Source organism: Bos javanicus, chromosome 3 (genome assembly GCF_032452875.1).
Source record: "Bos javanicus breed banteng chromosome 3, ARS-OSU_banteng_1.0, whole genome shotgun sequence".
Classification (NCBI taxonomy): Eukaryota; Metazoa; Chordata; class Mammalia; order Artiodactyla; family Bovidae; genus Bos; species Bos javanicus.
Genome location: NC_083870.1, coordinates 78,835,681 through 78,850,760, shown reverse-complemented (window position 1 = coordinate 78,850,760; position 15,080 = coordinate 78,835,681). Strand labels below are relative to the sequence as shown.

The window sequence follows — 15,080 nt, the reverse complement described above, 5'->3', positions numbered from 1 at the left end:
TGGAAGAGGGCACACCTAACTAGCTCACCTGGCTGCACCCTGAGTATGACCTGACCATTAACCTAAGTAATGGATAGGAAAATCACAGATACCAAGCCTGGAAGGAACATATCATCTTCTTGAAGGCCATTATAGCAAATACAAGTTAACACAGATGTGACATACTGCCTCTTTTCACTGGCTGTTGCCTGTCCATGCCTTTTGTCCAATCTTTTCATCTGTCTTATAAATCTTCTATCTTTTCCTCCCAACACACACACATGAACACTGAAAACTGAGCATCATATAAGACTGAAGAAATTATTAATATTTGTCATGTCCATTAAACAAAAAAGCAATAACTTGTATAAACTTTACAAATAACTGAGTAACAGATTTTGCATTTCTTGGTTTATAAATAGTAATAAAATTAGGTTTTTTAATAGGACACCAGTTTTCTTTTTCCACGAAGTAGGAGCTCTTGCAAAAAAAAAAAATATGACATTCCCTGCCTATCCCCACAGTAAACTTATAGACATATAAATCATGTTCAAAAGGAGGAATTAGTTGCTTGTTATGATATAATAGAGTTTCTTAAATACTCCTCATAGTAGCTGCAGTGTGTCTAGACACACTCATAGTTAATATTCTTTAGCAGGAATTAGGACTATCTTCATATGTTTATATGGATGTGCACAAAATTGCTTATGATGGATACATAGCAAAATGCTAAGGTTTACCATGCTTACTAATTCTACAACAGGTAGATACCTGATAGGAAGAACAATGAACAAACCTGTAGAACATAGCCTTGACAATTGCTATAGGAACAAATATTGTTTTGGCTATATTCATTCAGTCAGCAAGTAATTACTGAGTCCTCACTGTGCCCTCAGTACTATGAAAGATACTGTGGTTTCAGTCGAGAACAAGACACATCTCCACCTTCATAGAATGTAGAAGCCAGATGTTAAACAAGTTGTTACAATAACATGCGTGGAGATGGTTATAACTCAGGAGACACAGGGCCTTGGAGGCACCCAGAAGAAAGACAACCTGGCCTAGAAGCTAGGGAGAGTTTCCAGAGGAAGAAGACGGCATGACTTTTTAGGCTACAAGGAGTCTGCTTTGAAGAAAGATAAAATGTTGCCAAGTTAGAGTTCTAATAAAAAATCTTATGTAACATGTAAATGTTAACCTAAAAGTGTATTGGGTATTATCCTAGATATTAAAGCTAGGATAAGAGTTCCTAGTTAATTTATATGAGTTTACTCTCAGGACACACACATGCATACACACACATATTTGTATAGCTAGAGAAAATATGTGGAATACATATATACTTAGAGAGAATATGTGTGTGTCTCTGTGTGCACATGCACTGGCTTTAGAATTAGCCTTCTGGGTCTAGTTTCAGCATAATGTGAAAAAGCTGGCTTAAAACTCAGCGTTCAAAAAACTAAGATTATGTCATCCGGCCCCATCACTTCATGTCAAACAGAAGGGGAAAAAGTGGAAACGGTGACAGATTTTATTTTCTTGGACACCAAGATCACTGCAGATGGTGACTGAAGCCATGAAATTAAAAGACACTTGCTTCTTGGAAGACAAGCTATGACCAACCTAGACAGCATAATAAAAAGCAGAGATATCACTTTGCACACAAAGATCCATATAATCAAAACTCTGGTTTTTCCAGTAGTCACATATAGATGTGAGATTCAGACCATAAAGAAAGCTGAGTGCTGAAGAAATGATGCTTTCTAATTGTGGTGCTGGAGAAGATTCTTGAGAGTCTCTTGGACAGCAAGGAGATCAAACCAGTCAACCCTGAAGGAAATCAACCCTGAATATTCATTGGAAGGACTGATGCTGAAGCTGAAGCCCCAATATTTTGGCCACCTGGTGTGAAGAGCCAACTCATGGATTCATTTTGATATTTGGCAAAACTAATACAATTATGTAAAGTTTAAAAATAAAATAAAATTTTTAAAAAAAGAAAAAGAAATAATACCCTGATGCTGAGAAAGATTGAAGGCAGGAGTAGCAGAGGGCGACAGAGGATGAGATGGTTGGATAGCAGCACTGACTCAATGCAATGCATGACTCCTGCAAATTCCAGGAGATAGCAAAGGTCTGGGAAGCCTGGCACACTGCAGTCCATGGGATTGCAAAGAATCAGACACGACTTAGCAACTGAACAACAACAAATGTGACTTTAGGGAAGCTACTTAGCCTAAGTCTTAGTTTTCTTCTCTGGCTATTTGGAATGGTAATGGTATTACTAGAAAATAGTAACATGTTTCATAGAGTTGTAGTGCTTACAGTCAGGATTCAATAGTCAAGTACGAGGTCAGTGCACACAAAGTGCTCAATAGTGATTAACTCTTAACACCCTTGTCCAACTTCCCACATCCCTGGTCTGTTTTGTTTGGTTATTGCCTGCTTTGGAGAAGATCGGGTTGTTGCATTCTAGTTTTCTTCCACATAAAACATCTGGCAACTCCATCTACTGTGAGTTGCTGCATGGCCCTCCCACCCCTTTGTCAGCAGGGGCAATGAGCAGTCTTTCCTGCACTGTGTGTGCTGCAGGAGAATGATTGGGAAGCAGAAAGCCTCCTCCCTGCTGTACACTCACCCCCCACCTCCACCAGCCTCCACCAGAGCCCATCATTAAAGCTAACTTGCTGAGACTAATGATCTGCCTGCTGATACACTCCTTGGGGTGCTGTGTTCACTGCTGATGAGAGATGTTGGAAGAAAATCTGCTACCATCTATTTTATAAAGAATTTGTAAATCCAGGCATTTCAGCAGATTTGACAAGTGATTTCAAACTTCCTAAGAAAAGAATGGAGAAGCTAAGAATCATCAGAGGGATCTGTTTTTCCTTTGCATGGTAGAGCCTTCATTGTGCGATAGCTTTTTTAAAATTGAAGCATAGTTGATACACAATATTATTTAAGTTACAGGTGTGAAATATAATAATTCACAATTTATAGTTATTATTAAACATTATCTATATCCCTCATGTTGTACAATATATCCTTGTAGCTTATTTTACACATAATAGCTTGTGCGATAGCTTTTTATTGTGTGTCTTCTAAGAACAGCTGTCCACAGATGGAGGCAGCCCATGCATTGTACTCCTGACTCTGACTCCCCCAGACAGAGAGGAGGACCTCTGATTATCCACTTCAGTGAGAGCTGACACATGAATGAAAAAGGCATTCAAAGAAGTGATTTCAAAACTCAGAAGAATCTCTCACTTCTAAGAACTTATATATATGTGGAATAAATATATTTCATCAATACCATATATACCCCTAACAGATTTAGTCAATTACTTGTGAAAGGCCTTTATAAACTATACAGTACTATATACATGCAATCATTTCTTAAAATAATAATTACAATTAAATAAATACTTAATATGTGCTAAGAATTTTGCATTCATTGCTTTATTTATTAAAGATAGATTTGAGGACATTAAGATAAGTCATTGTGCTTAAGGTATTTTAACCTTTTTGTGTCTTTGACTATTTTGCAACATGTATGTGGTAATAATTTCTGGTATAGCATAGACTTCCAACAGACAGGAACCTTCATGGACATCTTCTGCTGCTGGCTCTGCTGCTCTAAGTCACCAGGATATGTAGAAATATGGCCTTGGGGTTTCTTCTCCTGCTGGCACACATTCACACAGAGTGTGTGATTCACAATTGTGTTTCCGGTCTTATATTCTGAGTAACTGCAGTGTTGCTTCCCCTACGATTTGATTTAGAGGTTTGAACTATACCTCTGAGAAAACACAAAAGGTTTGGGTGAGGTTAATTTTTCAAGGATGTTTTGGTGACTTTCAAGAGTTGCAGTCGTCATCATAGAGGGTGAGTCCAGGAAGAGGAAGAATGAGTTATTTAATGTTGTTATCCTTTCCTAGATTTCACCTTTTATGGACGCTGCTCATAGCCCATTTGCCAGGAAACTGGCATCTCAAATAGTAGGCTTTCAGGCAGTCAGACTAAGACCAACAACATTCTTTATGCCTCTCCATTCACAATGGCACCCCACTCCAGTACTCTTGCCTGGAAAATCCCATGGACGGAGAAGCCTGGTAGGCTGCAGTCCATGGGGTTGCTAAGAGTCAGGCACTACCGAGCGACTTCACTTTCACTTCTCACTTCCATGCATTGGAGAAGGAAATGGCAACCCACTCCAGTGTTCTTGCCTGGAAAATCCCAGGGACGGGGGAGCCTGGTGGGCTGCCGTCTACGGGGTCGCACAGAGTCGGACACAACTGAAGCAACTTAGCAGCAGCAGCAGCAGCAGGGAAATAACTTTGTAATTCAAAATTACCAGCATCCACTTTTTAACTGTAAGAACAGAAACTACTCAACTAATAAAGGAGAAATGTAGAAACTTCAGCATTATTTAAGACACTAGTGTAACTCTCAATTTATTTTTCTTAGTTTTTGCATTACATTGGACTATAATTGATTAACAATGCTGTGTTAGTTTCAGATGTACAGCAAAGGGATTCAGTTATACATATACATGTATCTATTCTTTTTCAAATTCTTTTCCCATTTAGGTTATTGTAGAGTATTGAGCAGAGTTCCCTCTGCTATACAGTAGGTGCTTGTTAGTTAAAGCAGTTGGTTATAGCAGTGCGTACATGTCAGTCCCAAACTCCCAATCTAATCCTTCCCCCACCCTTCCCCCCTGGTAACTGTAAATTCATTCTCTAAATCTGTGAGTCTGTTTCCATTTTGTAAATAAGTTCATTTGTATCATTTTTTTTTAGATTCACTTATAAGCAATATTTTATGTTTGTCTTTCTCTATCTGGTTTGCTTCCCTCAGTATGACAATCTCTAGGTCCATCCATGTGGCTGCAAATGGCATCATTTCATTCTTTTTATGGCTGAGTAATATTACATTCTATATATATATGCACCACTGCTTCTATCTATGAAATGTTTTGCCACACTATCATTATGCATACTCCTTATAGAAAAACAGAAAGATATAAAAAAATAAAATAATCTATAATCTAATAACCTTAGATAACCACTATTTCGGTATATTTTATTTATAAGATTTTTCATGTGTAGGTTATGTAATTTATATTTTCATACATATGATAATTTAATATATGATACTTTTTCTTGCTTTAACATAGGATAATGTCCCCCGTGCCATTAAATTGCCTTTGAAAATAGCTCACAGTTTGTTTTATTCTGATCATGAAACTGATGCAAGCACGAAATTGACATAAGCATGAAATTGATGTAATCCCAGACGAGCCCATCTTAGGGCTTCCCTGGTGGCTCCTACCGTAAAGCTGTCTGCCTGCAATGCGGGAGACCCCAGTTCAATCCCTGGGTCAGGAATATCTCCTGCAGGAGGAAATGGCAACCCACTCCAGTATTCTTGCCTGGAAAATTCCATGGTCAGAGGAGCCTGATGGGCTACAGTCCATGGCATCCCAAAGAGTCGGACACAACTGAGTGACTTCACTTTCTTTCTTTCTTTCAGTTACTTTTTAAAATTCAAACAATATGAAGAAGTATAGATAATAGAATAAATACAGAGAAAGAAGGATATCCTGCTATTTGCAACAACATGGATGGATCTTGAGTACATTATGCCGTGAAAAAAGCCAGACAGAGAAAGACAAGTGCCATGTGGTGCCATATGTATGTGGAATCTAGAAAAGAAAGTCAGACTCGTAGAAACAGAGAGTAGAAAAGTGGTTGCCAGGGACTGGGTGTGGGGAAATAGGGAGACCTTGGTAAAAGTGTACAAACTTTCAACTACAAATGAATATGGTCTGAGGATCTAATGTATTTGTCGTTGTTGTTTAGTCGCTTGGTTGTGTCCAACTCTTTGCAACCCCTGGACTGTAGCCCACCAGGCTCTTCTGTCCATGGGATTTCCCCGGCAAGAATACTGGAGTGGGCTGCCATTTCCTTCTCCAGGGGCTCTTCCCTGACCCAGGGGTCAAACCTGCAGATTGAACCCGCGTCTTCTGCATTGCAGGTGAATTCTTTACCACTGAGCCACCATGGAAGCATGAGAAGCTAACATAAAACATAGTGACTATAGTTGATGGCACTGTATTGTACAACTGAAATTTGCTGAGAGAGTAGAACTTAAATGTTCTCATAAAACAAGGAAAGAAAGGAAGGAGGGAGGGAGGAAGGGATGAAAGAAAGAAAAATACGTGAGGTAATGGATGTGTGAATTAACTAGATGGGAGAAATCCTCCCACAATGTATATGTAGGTCAGATCATCACACGTACACATTAAACATCTTACAATTTAATTTTGCAATTATACCTCAATAAAGTTAGAGAAAAAGACTCTGAAATCACAAGTGCGTGTGTGTGTGTGTTGCATTTACTTGATTCCAAAAATTCCTCCATTGGGATATGCTTCATTGGTTTAATAACAATCTTCTGGTGCAAAGTAAGCTTCATTAAATGAATAAAAGAATTTTTTTAACCAATTATAACAAATAGCAAGCCGCTATCTTCAATATAACCATTAGAAATTTAATCTAAACTTATTTAAATTTCAGAATTAAAAATGAATCTAAATCACTTCCGTCCATCAGCAGTTATGTTTAATACCATAGTGACTTGATGCTTTTTATACCACATGTTCATTATCTTGACCTCTTTATTCTCTTTGATGTTGATAGTTTAATTTGGGGGCACATCAAAAATTCCAGGCTTTTATCTGCATTCATATTCCCAAGTTTATTTATAAATTGCTAAAAGGTAAACAACTTTTTAAAAAGTCAGCCAAAAGTTGTTGACAGATACATTTTTAACACCAAAGTTATATATTCTTTCATATGCATAATTCAGTCATAACTGGCTTGTCCCATCTTGCAAAATACTATGATTTAGATTTCAAAGAACCTGGCAGTTTCTTCTACCTCCCATTGCATAGCCTGGTATATGACAGTTTATCATCAGTGTACAAATAACTTTTCACTTTATTACTGCATCAGATGGAATCTTTTTAAAAAAATGTTTAAGGGTCAATAAGGGTTCGAATTCAGTCACATGAGAGGCTATCAATTCAAACACTCAGCTCAACTGAGGCATCCCTGAGATGAGCTGATCAGGTGACAAAGCTGATCAGGTTACAAAGCTCAAAGTTACATTCACAAGTACAACCAAAGCAACTCTGGAACATATTCTGTTAGCAGCCACCAGTTTTCTTTTCACATTGATTATAAGATGCACCTCAATTCAGAAATCTTAATATTTTCATGTTTTCAAAAGTATGTTTCTCACAATTAAGGAAATATGTACAATTGTAGGCAAATAGAAGATAGACTCTGCTCTATAACCTGTAGTCAATAGTAGCCATTTAAATGTATGATATGGAGTGTTTTGGAATGTATATGTGTGTGCATTTATATACATATACATCTATAAAATCATATTAATGGTTCCATACTATTCAATTATATGAATGTGCCTATCTTTTATTAATGGATTTTTAGGTTGAGTTTATCCTTTTTTTTTTTTTGCTAGTATGTAAAATAATGCAATGAGCAACCTTAAACTTATATCCTCGTGGACTTGTGTATATTTGTCCAAAAGATAAATTGCTAAAAATGGAATCACTGTGTTAAGCGGTATGCACACTTCAAATAATACTACATATTACAAAATGTCCATCCAAAAATTCATACCAGCATTATGATTGACATTTTTTCTACACACTTAGCAATACTGAGTTATGCCAGTATCTCTTGCCTTTTCCAATCTGGTAAAATGTGATACGTGATTGTTTTTAATGCTATTTTAATTACTAAAGCTTTTAATATGTGCATAATATTTCATTCTGTCACAAATGATTTGTTTCACTTCAGTAACTAGGCATTTAATTTGCTTCAAATACTCCCATATGCCTTGAGCATCTTTGTACATAATTCTTTGATCTTAAGATATTTTCTTAGGCTTAGAGTTCTAAAATAGACAAAGATATACAAATACACCAAAATATGCAAAGTACTTTATGTATACATTTTTATATGCAGTGTATGCAGACATATACAACATACACATATATAAGATAAATTTCAAATAATTGTTCAACTAGTTAATGTAAAATTGTAACATTCAAAGATGTAGAGAAAAAGAAAAAAATAGAAAATTTTATATGTAATAACTTTGCTGTGACTCCTTTCCTTACAAACCTATCCTAAAATTTTTTAAACAAAGTTGCTGTGACTTTTTTTTTAAGTAACACACACAATATTTTATTAGCCATCATTTCAGCTAAGATTCACAAGATCACAAAAGTACAACTCACCTTCTCAAGTTAAGCTCTCATGATAAAATTCTTTCTACTGACCTAAGAAAAACTTCTAATCTTCTCTTTCAGTTCAGTTCAGTCGCTCAGTCATGTCCAACTCTTTGTGACCCCATGAACCGCAGCATGTCAGGCCTCCCTGCCCATCACCAACTCTCGGAGTCCACCCAAACCCATGTCCATTGAGTCAGTGATGCCATCCAACCATCTCATCCTCTGTTGTCCCCTTCTCCTCCTGCCTTCAATCTTTCCCAGCATCAGGGTCTTTTCAAATGAGTCAGCTCTTCACATCAGGTGGCCAAAGTATTGGAGTTTCAGCTCCAACATCAGTCCTTCCAATGAACACCCAGGACTGATCTCCTTTAGGATGAACTGGTTGGATCTCCTTGCAGTCCAAGGGGCTCTCAAGAGTCTTCTGTAACACCACAGTTCATTATCTCCTCTCATATACTAAATGTGTATGGAGTTAAGGGGAGCCTGAAACAATGTATTGGATATTGTGCCTGCCCCACAAACTCCCCTTCTCTGTTAATGATAATGTGTGTGCTCTCTGTATATGTGTGCCATGTGCTCAGTTGTGTTCAACTCTTTGTGACCCCATGGACTGTAGCCCTCCAGGCCTCTCTGTCCATGGAATTTTCCAGGCAAGAATGCTAGAGTAGGTCACCATTTCCTCCTCCAGGGGATCTTCCTGATGCAGGGATTGAACCCATATCTCCTGCATTGCAGGGGGATTCTTTACCCACTGAGCCATCATGGAAGCCCCATTAATGATAATGGCTATCACTTACTGAGTATTTTCTATGTGCAAGCACTCAGATTTTCATATCCTGGCAAAGGTCCCTACGTTACTGTTCTTATCAGTGTCTTTGCAGTTATCAGATTGGGTAGGAAAGTAAAGATCAATGCAACATGAAAGTATTAATCTGTAACACTAGTACCTGTACTAATATCAATTTACCAGATTAACACTAGCATCTATCCTCATCCATTACATAATATGCAGATTTGGTCAGTTTCTTCATGAACATCTGAAATAAACAATAGACATATAATACAGACACAGTGCACATTTATTGCAAAGTGAAATTGCCAATCTTAGAAAGGATATGGGGTTCCATGAAGTCAAGGAAAGTGATGGTATAAAGCTCTTTAGGTCATATTCAATGGAGAAGGAAATGGCAACCCACTCCAGTGTTCTAGCCTGGAGAATCCCAGGGATGGGGGAGCCTGGTGGGCTGCTGTCTATGGCGTCATACAGAGTCGGACACGACTGAAGTGACTTAGCAGCAGCAGCAGCAGGTCATATTCAAAGTCATTCTCAAATGAGGGTTTAGCAAAAATTAAACTTAATAATTGAAGAAGAAGAAATAAAGGAAGCTCATATTATAGCCACTTTGAAAGAAAAACGAGAAATTAAGAGGCCCTTAGAAAAATTGCTAAAACTCTCAATTAACCCTGCAATATAGAATCACTTCATAATCATGAATGAAAACCAAATCTGAAACTAGATTGGTATATAAATCTATAATACAATTTTTATCAGAAAAATATGCCTTTCCTCAAAATATCTGCATAATCGCTTTTCTTCATTCTAAGAATTCATTGATTATTTTATTGCAGTGTGTTAAGAAAAGATATTTTCACAAATTTAATTTTTGACAATTCTGACTGTCAGTCAAGCTTTTTTATCACTATACCCTATGAAATTTTAGCAGCCATTTAAATGCATTCATTCTAAGTGACTTTTTTCTGATACTATCAGATAAGGCATTCTATATCATAATAGTTGTCACAGTATCTTCAAAGAATACAATCTCCATTTTCCAAAATGGTGAAAGTGGAATCAGAGAGGTTATGTAATTTTTCCAAGGTCACACAGTAAGTGAATAAAGTCAGGATTCAAATTTTATTCAATCTGATTCCAACAGTATTTGTATGGAATATACTCTATAAATTATAATTGAACTGATTATACTTTATTTACTAATCCTACTGATATGATCTGCTTTTTTTTTTTTTAAATAAAGTTAAATCACTCGCTCAGTCGTGTCCGACTCTTTGCGACCCCGTGGAGTGTAGCCCACCAGACTCCTCCGTCCATGGGATTCTCCAGGCAAGAATACTGGAGTGGGTATCTTCCCGACCCAGGGATCAAACCCATGTCTCCTGCTCACTCATGCTGCTTAGTACAACTCCTGGAATTTTTTTCTCTCCTTTCATGCATTCTGACACTCTGTGTTGCTTCCATCTGTGAGTTCTGTCTCCTGCATTCTCACTCCTACACAAAAGTGGGTCACTTGCCCTGCGTGTACAGCAGGCCTGGTAGAGTGGCAGTTGTTTGGGTTGGTAGACTGCAAGGGTGGGAACAGTCTTCTCAACAAACAAGACTGCCTTCTCCTGCTGTCCATACTTCAGGTAGTACTTTCAGAATGACTTTTTCTAGTCCCAGATGAACAGAGAGTAAAATTTGCCACTCTTTTGACACCTGGCATTTGTAAGTGCAAATCCTCTTTACAGTCAGGTAGGGTTGGTGGCCCTGACATCCCAATTTGATAGGGATGCAGTTAGAATCACTGACCTGCCCAAGGACAGATATTAACAAAGAAACACAGTCATGACTCACAGTGTGCAATGAAGTTCTAGATTCTTTATTGTAACATCAAAGCACAATAATTAAAAGCATAGATGTCTTGGCTCTCTGGATTTCAGCTAGTTACTTAAGCTTCCTCATCTTGGTGAGGTGGTTATATGAATTAAAGGAAATAATACATAATGAAGCATCACACAGAGTTAGGACACAATAGATAACATCTATTACCGTTGATTGAGCCTATAGTGACAAATGCTACAAACACCCCTGAAGGAAGCACTACTCTGACATAAATTCTTATTAAATTTAAAACAACTGAAAATAAATCTTCATGAACTGAACTGGCCTTGATGTGAAAAAATGTTCTAAATTTCAACTTTGCAAAGCAGAAAACGTACAGAAAATGGAGAAATGTGTGCAGAAGGTGAGGAGGAAATGAGACCTTGGCCACTCCTCAGGCTTGCTCGGGACAAACCATGAGGATACACTTTTCCTCCACACAAAAGACTGGCAATAGGCCTCTCTGTGCAGCTTGGTGCACAAACAGTTATTCATTTGCCAGGTAAACCTTGTGCTGTTACTCAATTTCTGTACCTCGGTATTTTGCTTCCTTTTCGCCCTCTTTTTTTTTTTTTGTATTTTTCCCTTTCTCTTCTAAAATCTCTCTCCCTTTCCCTTTCTCCTTTAATATTTTTACATATTACAATCCCTACTCCTTACTCACTTATCTTTTTCACTTTTTATTGACATATGGTTGACTTGTGCTTTGGCCCAGCACTTCATTCTTCCTGGAGCTGTTAGTAATTGCCCTCTGCTCCTCCCCAGTAGCATGTTGGACACCTTCTGACTTAGGGCGGGGGGCTCATCTTCCAGTGCCATACCTTTTCATCACAGTCCAAGGGTTCTCCAGGCAAGAATACTGGAGTGGGTTGCCATTTCCTCCCCCAGTGGACCATGTTTTGTCAGAACTCTTCACTATGACCTTTCTGGCTTGGGTGGCCCTGCATGGCATAGCTCATAGCTTCACTGAGTTACACAAACCCTTTCACCATGACAAGACTGTGATCCATGAAGGGATGCTTTCAAACTGTGATGCTGGATAAAACTCTTAAGAGTCCCTTGGACAGCAAGGAGATCAAACCAGTCAATCCTAAAGGAAATCAACCCTGAGTATTCATTGGAAGGACTGATGCAGAAGCCGAAGCTCCAATACTTTGGCCACCTGATGGGAAGAGTCAGCTCACTGGAAAAGACTCTGATACTTGGAAAGATTGAGGCAAGAGAAGAAAGGGATGACAGAGGATGAGATGGCTGGATAGCATCACTGACTCAATGGACATGAATTTGAGCAAACTCTGGGAGATAGTGGAGGACAGTGGAGCCTGGAGGGCCAGAGCGCTTGGGTTTTCAGAGTCAGACACAACTTAGCAACTGAATAACAACATAGTTGATTTACCATGCTGTGTTAGTTTCAGGCGTACAGCACAGTGATTCAGTTATAATACTTACGTATATATTTTTTCTTTTTCAGTTTACTTTTCCTTATAGGTTATCACAAAATATTGAGTGTAATTCCCTGTGCTATATGGTCGAATGACCTCTTCTTTTAAAGATGTCATACTAATTTTTTTTAACCTTGGGTATTGTGTGCATGTGGGTACCTGTGTGTGTGTGTATATAACTTTGCTTGGTAATGAGAGTCATAGAAAACTGACTTTCAGAAAACGTTATCACACTATGGTGATTCTGTGTGCCTTTTTCCATTTCTCAGAACTCCCTAAGTATGCATGACAATTACTTTCCAGGACCACAGAATTGCTATTTTGTCAGAAGTTGACAAGCTAATGGCAACAAGTTATTCATCGAGGGGGACTACATATGTGCCCACAGATGACTAATGTAATTTTGTTCTGACTTCTTTGTTCCAAGAGCAGAGTAAGTAAGAGTTCGGGACCCAAAGGCAAGAAGTACTAAGTTTGCATCTCTGTTCTCTTCTTACTATTTACTAACTGGATGACTGTAGGCAAGGCTACTAAGTGACTTGAAACCTCAGTTCTCTCATCTGGAAAAGAGGGATAATAATGGCAGTTTCCTAAGAGAGATATTATCAAAATTAAGAGTTAATATCAGTAAAACCTCTTGAATAGTTCTTAGGAGGAAGTAAGAGGTATAAAGTTTTCATTGTTGCTACTATTGTTTTCATTAGAGTTGGGACACCTTGGATTGAATTTTGGCTTTACCACTTACTAGCAGAGTGAACTTGGGCCAGTGAAGTAGAGATAATTATCCTGACTCTGTTTATCCCTTCAATGTATAAAGAACAAAAACATGTTAATATTTGATATTTTATTTTGTTGTAGAACAAACATAATAATTTCTATTTTGATCTTGAATTCTTTAAAAATAATCATTAATAGTAATATAATTGTTATAATACTGAACTATTATCTAACTTCATAGAGTCTTCATTTTTCATTCACGTCTAATATTACAGTCCTCTTCTATACTGTAAGCTCCATGAAGGGAAGGGTAGAGGTACATCTCAGACATTTCTGTGAATTTCTCAGCATCTAGCACAATGCCTACTTGTGCAGGAACTCACATTCAAATGAATCAAAAGATAAATATGCATTCAACCAACTTTCATCTCCTGTTAGTCCAAGCATTATATCAAGTAACTTGAACAGATGATAGCCACCATGTAATACACAAAAAATTAAACATGCATGATAGAATTCACTGTTCTTATCATACGAGAAATTTAGAGTTGGAAGGAATTTGAAAATTTTGGTCTATCTCCTTGCTCAGTGAAGAATACCATTTGTGATATCATCTCCCTTCATTCTCTGCCTCAAAAGCTACTCAAATTCAAAGTCAACTGTAATTCAACAAAGTTAGTAAAGCTCACCCTGACAAAATAACAGCAACAAAAACAAGATGTTTTTCCAGTACATACTGTCAACTACAAATTGGCACTTGCCATCTACTTCTACAAGGAGTAAATTATGTGCTGCTGCAACTGCTGACTTTCAACACCCCCTGAAAGGAGTTCAGGGTGGAGAGCTGAGGCACGCTGTGCTCCGGGAAAAACTGCCAAAACAAGTCTTCAAATAGATATTTTATGAACCAATTATTTTATTTTGTGAACCAATTCTTGTATCTCCTCATATCTAGAAAAGCACTAAAATCCTTCATGGTGATATCTGCTCCTCCAGACTAGCAGAAACCTTCTGCAAAAAAAATATGAGTTTGCTTGCATGTATTCCCCTTTCACCAAAACCACATATATTCTGACCATTCCCTTACCTCTTTGGAGCAGTTCCTCAGAGCTATCTGAAATGCTATGATAGTTCAGAGAAATGTCTTCATTTTGCCCCTAAATAAAACTTATAACTCTCAATTTTTTGTGTGTGTGCATTTTTTAAGTCAGCAATACCATTCTAAAGATTTCACAAATTTTATCCCATTTGATGTCCACCACAAGATGCTTTTGAACTGTGGTGTTGGAGAAGACTCTTGAGACTCCCTTGGACTCCAAGGAGATCAAACCAGTCAATTCTAAAGAAAATCAACCCTGAATATTCATTGGAAGGACTGATGCTGAAGCTGAAACTCCAATACTTTGGCCACCTGATGTGAAGAGCCAACTCATTGGAAAAGACCCTGATCCTGGAAAAGACTGAAGGCAGGAGGAGAAGGGGATGACAGAGGATGAGATGGTTGGATGGCATCACCAATTCAATGGACAGGAGTTTGAGCAAGCTCTGGGAGTTGGTGATGGACAGGGAAGCCTGGTGTGCTGTAATCCATGGGCTCTCAAAGAGTCAGACACAACTGAGCAACTGAACTGGCTGACAAGCCTTCAAAATAGATATTATTATCTATTTTATTTAAAAAATGAGGAAACCAAGTCGCAGTCAGATTAAATATCTTATTCCTTGTCATGTAGATTGTAAGTGGAGGAACTGGGATTCACACCCAAGTCTATAAGATTCCAGAGCCCTAGCAGCATTTAAATCAAGGAGCAACATTTCCTGTTCTGCTCATTGGGCAATTAATTTTGCAGTGAAAAAACTTCACAGTTCTGTCACTTGAACTATTGTCTTAAGCTTTTACTTGCATATGTTACTGTTACTAGTTTTTAGACATGCTTATACCTTATTTTCTGGAAGT

General features: G+C 37.9%; 1 protein-coding gene across 17 annotated transcripts in view; it reads left to right on the top strand.

The window, feature by feature from the left end:
• Nucleotides 1-15,080, top strand: part of SGIP1 (SH3GL interacting endocytic adaptor 1) — a 243,390-nt gene that overhangs the window by 190,516 nt on the left and 37,794 nt on the right. The window lies entirely within an intron of this gene.